Raw genomic sequence first — 5,893 nt, 5'->3', positions numbered from 1 at the left:
AGTGGGTGGGTGGGTGAGTGGGTGGGTGAGTGAGTGAGTGGGTGGGTGAGTGAGTGGGTGGGTGAGTGGGTGGGTGGGTGAGTGGGTGGGTGGGTGGGTGAGTGAGTGGGTGGGGGCATTGGGTGAGTGAGTGGGTGAGTGGGTGGGTGGGTGGGTGAGTGATGGGTGAGTGGGTGAGTGAGTGGGTGGGTGAGTGAGTGGGTGAGTGGGTGGGTGAGTGAGTGGGTGGGTGAGTGAGTGAGTGGGTGAGTGGGTGGGTGAGTGAGTGAGTGGGTGAGTGGGTGGGTGAGTGGGTGGGTGAGTGAGTGGGTGAGTGGGTGAGTGAGTGGGTGGGTGGGTGGGTGAGTGAGTGGGTGGGTGGGTGAGTGGGTGGGTGGGTGAGTGGGTGGGTGAGTGGGTGGGTGGGTGAGTGGGTGGGTGAGTGAGTGAGTGGGTGGGTGAGTGAGTGGGTGGGTGAGTGGGTGGGTGGGTGAGTGGGTGGGTGGGTGGGTGAGTGAGTGGGTGAGTGAATGGGTGAGTGAGTGGGTGAGTGGGTGGGTGGGTGGGTGAGTGGGTGAGTGGGTGGGTGAGTGAGTGGGTGGGTGAGTGAGTGGGTGAGTGGGTGGGTGAGTGAGTGGGTGGGTGAGTGAGTGAGTGGGTGAGTGGGTGGGTGAGTGAGTGAGTGGGTGAGTGGGTGGGTGAGTGGGCGGGTGAGTGGGTGAGTGGGTGGGTGGGTGAGTGAGTGGGTGGGTGGGTGGTTGGGTGGGTGGGTGAGTGAGTGGGTGAGTGGGTGAGTGAGTGGGTGAGTGAGTGGGTGAGTAACTGGGTGAGTAAGTAAGTGAGTGAGTGGGTGACTGAGTGAGTAACTGGGTGAGTAAGTGAGTAACTGAGTGAGTGAGTGATTGAGTGACTGAGTAAGTGAGTGAGTGGGTGAGTGGGTGAGTGAGTGGGTGAGTGATTGAGTGACTGAGTGGGTGATTGAGTGACTGAGCGGGTGAGCGACTGACCGGCGGCGATGCCCACGGGACCGGCGATGAGTCCTCCCAGCAGAGCGATGCCGCCCGTGACGATGGCGCCCTTGCCGGCCTGGCTAAGCGCCACTTGCACCCCGCGCTGGCGAGCCAGCGTCGACACCACCTCCATCATCTCGTCCACCCGCAGCACCATCGCTCACCAGCTCACCAGCCCACCAGCCCACCAGCTCACCAGCTCACCAGCCCACCAGCCCACCAGCTCACCAGCTCACCAGCTCACCAGCCCACAGCTCACCAGCTCACCAGCTCACCAGCTCACCAGCCCACCAGCCCACCAGCTCACCAGCTCACCAGTCCACCAGCTCACCAGCTCACCAGCTCACCAGCTCACCAGCTCACCAGCTCACCAGCCCACAGCTCACCAGCTCACCAGCTCACCAGCTCACCAGCTCACCAGCTCACCAGCCCACCAGCTCACCAGCTCACCAGCCCACCAGCCCACCAGCTCACCAGCTCACCAGCTCACCAGCCCACCAGCCCACTAGCTCACCAGCTCACCAGCTCACCAGCTCACCAGCCCACCAGCTCACCAGCTCACCAGCCCACCAGCTCACCAGCTCACCAGCTCACCAGCTCACCAGCTCACCAGCCCACCAGCTCACCAGCTCACCAGCTAACCAGCCCACCAGCTCACCAGCTCACCAGCTCACCAGCTCACCAGCTAACCAGCTCACCAGCCCACCAGCTCACCAGCTCACCAGCTAACCAGCTCACCAGCTCACCAGCTCACCAGCTCACCAGCCCACCAGCTCACCAGCTCACCAGCTCACCAGCTCACCAGCTCACCAGCTCACCAGCTCACCAGCTCACCACGGCCAAGGTCGCCTGTCGAGCAGAATCACCGGGAAATGTCTGTGTCCGTCCCGCGCATGACGTCGCTCCACGTGAGGCCCACACCTCATTAATAATTAACACTCACCACCGTCACTCACCACCGTCACTCACTCACACTCACCACCGTCACTCACCACCGTCACTCACTCACACACACTCACCACCGTCACTCACACTCACCACCATCACTCACCACCGTCACTCACCACCATCACTCACACTCACCACCGTCACTCACCACCTCACTCACTCACACTCACCACCATCACTCACACTCACCACCGTCATCCACACTCACACTCACCACCATCACTCACTCACACTCACCACCATCACTCACACTCACCACCGTCATCCACACTCACACTCACCACCATCACTCACCACCATCACTCACACTCCCCACCGTGAACTCACACTCACCACCATCACTCACTCACACTCACCACCATCACTCACTCACTCACACTCACCACCATCACCCACTCACACTCACCACCATCACTCACACACACTCACCACCGTCACTCACCACCTTCACTCACCACCGTCACTCACTCACACTCACCACCGTCACTCACACTCACCACCGTCACTCACCACCGTCACTCACCACCGTCACTCACCACCATCACTCACTCACTCACACTCACCACCACCACTCACTCACACTCACCACCACCACTCACTCACACTCACCACCATCACCCACACTCACCACCATCACTCACTCACACTCACCACCATCACTCACTCACACTCACCACCGTCACTCACTCACACTCACCACCATCACTCACTCACACTCACCACCATCACTCACTCACACATCACCACCATCACTCACTCACACTCACCACCATCACTCACTCACACTCACCACCATCACTCACTCTCACCACCGTCACCACTCACTCACACTCACCACCATCACTCACACTCACCACCGTCACTCACCACCATCACTCACTCACACTCACCACCATAACCCACACTCACACTCACCACCATCACTCACTCACACTCACCACCATCACTCACACTCACACACACCACCATCACTCACTCACACTCACCACCATCACTCACACTCACTACCATCACTCACTCACACTCACCACCATCACTCACTCACACTCACCACCATCACTCACACTCACTACCATCACTCACTCACACTCACCACCATCACTCACTCACACTCACCACCATCACTCACACTCACTACCATCACTCACCCACACTCACCACCATCACTCACTCACACTCACCACCATCACACACTCCACACTCACCACCACCACTCACTCACACTCACCACCATCACTCACACTCACTACCATCACTCACTCACACTCACCACCATCACTCACTCACACTCACCACCATCACTCACTCACACCCACCACCATCACTCACTCTCACCACCGTCACCACCCACTCACACTCACCACCATCACTCACTCCACACTCACCACCATCACTCACACTCCACCACCATCACTCACTCACACTCACCACCATCACTCACACTCACCACCATCACTCACTCACACTCACCACCATCACTCACTCACACTCACCACCATCACTCACACTCACCACCATCACTCACTCACACTCACCACCATCATTCACTCACACTCACCACCATCACTCACTCACACTCACCACCATCACTCACTCACACTCACCACCGTCACTCACTCACACTCACCACCATCACCCACTCTCACTCACCACCATCACTCACACTCACCACCATCACTCACTCACACTCACCACCATCACCCACACTCACCACCATCACCTACACTCACCACCATCACCCACACTCACCACCATCACTCACCCACACTCACCACCATCACTCACTCACACTCACCACCATCACTCACTCACACTCACCACCACCACTCACTCACACTCACCACCATCACTCACACTCACTACCATCACTCACTCACACTCACCACCATCACTCACTCACACTCACCACCATCACTCACTCACACTCACCACCATCACTCACTCTCACCACCGTCACCACCCACTCACACTCACCACCATCACTCACTCACACTCACCACCATCACTCACACTCACCACCATCACTCACTCACACTCACCACCATCACTCACACTCACCACCATCACTCACTCACACTCACCACCATCACTCACTCACACTCACCACCATCACTCACACTCACCACCATCACTCACTCACACTCACCACCATCATTCACTCACACTCACCACCATCACTCACTCACACTCACCACCATCACTCACTCACACTCACCACCGTCACTCACTCACACTCACCACCATCACCCACTCTCACTCACCACCATCACTCACACTCACCACCATCACTCACTCACACTCACCACCATCACCCACACTCACCACCATCACCTACACTCACCACCATCACCCACACTCACCACCATCACTCACCCACACTCACCACCATCACTCACTCACACTCACCACCATCACTCACTCACACTCACCACCATCACTCACTCACACTCACCACCATCACTCACCCAGACACCTCCCCCCTGTGTCTCCCAACCTGTCTCTCCGTGTCTCCGTGTCTCTCTCCGTGTCTCTGTGTCTCTCTCTGTGTCTTCGTGTCTCTCTCTGTGTCTTCGTGTCTCTGTGTCTTCCTGTCTCACCTCGTGTCTCCGTGTCTCACCCTGTGTCTCTGTCTCACCCCGTGTCTCTGTGTCTCACCCCGTGTCTCTGTCTCACCCCGTGTCTCTGTGTCTCTCTCTGTGTCTCACCCCGTGTCTCTGTCTCACCCCGTGTCTCTGTGTCTCACCCCGTGTCTCCGTGTCTCTATGCCTAACCCCGTGTCTCTGTCTCACCCCGTGTCTCTGTGTCTCTCTCCGTGTCTCTGTGTCTCACCCCGTGTCTCTGTCTCACCCCGTGTCTCTGTGTCTCACCCCGTGTCTCCGTGTCTCTGTGTCTCACCCCGTGTCTCCGTGTCTCTGTGTCTCACCCCGTGTCTCTGTCTCACCCCGTGTCTCTGTGTCTCACCCCGTGTCTCCGTGTCTCTGTCTCACCCCGTGTCTCTGTCACAACCGGTGTCTCTGTGTCTCTCTCCGTGTCTCTGTGTCTCACCCCGTGTCTCTGTCTCACCCCGTGTCTCTGTCTCACCCCGTGTCTCTGTGTCTCACCCCGTGTCTCTGTCTCACCCTGTGTCTCTCTCCGTGTCTCTGTGTCTCACCCCGTGTCTCTGTGTCTCACCCCGTGTCTCTGTGTCTCACCCCGTATCTCTGTGTCTTCGTGTCTCATCTCGTGTCTCTGTCTCACCCCGTATCTCTGTGTCTCACCCCGTGTCTCCGTGTCTCTGTGTCTCACCCCGTGTCTCTGTCTCACCCCGTGTCTCTGTGTCTCTCTCCGTGTCTCTGTGTCTCACCCCGTGTCTCTGTCTCACCCCGTGTCTCTGTCTCACCCCGTGTCTCCGTGTCTCTGTGTCTCACCCCGTGTCTCTGTCTCACCCCGTGTCTCTGTGTCTCTCTCCGTGTCTCTGTGTCTCACCCCGTGTCTCTGTCTCACCCCGTGTCTCTGTGTCTCACCCCGTGTCTCTGTGTCTCACCCCGTGTCTCCGCGTCTCTGTGTCTCACCCCGTGTATCTGTCTCACCCCGTGTCTCTGTCTCACCCCGTGTCTCTGTGTCTCTCTCCGTGTCTGTGTCTCACCCCGTGTCTCCGTGTCTCTGTGTCTCACCCCGTGTATCTGTCTCACCCCGTGTCTCTGTCTCATCCCGTGTCTCCGTGTCTCTGTGTCTCACCTCGTGTCTCACCTCGTGTCTCACCCCGTGTCTCTCTCTGTGTCTCACCCCGTGTCTCACCCCGTGTCTCCGTGTCTCACCCCGTGTCTCACCCCGTGTCTCCGTGTCGTTGTCTCACTCCGTGTCTCACTCCGTGTCTCACCCCGTGTCTCTGTGTCTCTCTGTGTCTCCGTGTCTCACCCCGTGTCTCTGTGTCTCACCCCGTGTCTCTGTGTCTCTCTCCGTGTCTGTGTTTCTCT

Source organism: Petromyzon marinus, chromosome 69 (assembly GCF_048934315.1).
Source record: "Petromyzon marinus isolate PM22_M1 ecotype Great Lakes invasive population chromosome 69, UKy_Petmar_22M1.pri1.0, whole genome shotgun sequence".
Taxonomy (NCBI): Eukaryota; Metazoa; Chordata; class Hyperoartia; order Petromyzontiformes; family Petromyzontidae; genus Petromyzon; species Petromyzon marinus.
Note: the sequence above shows the minus strand (reverse complement) of the source record.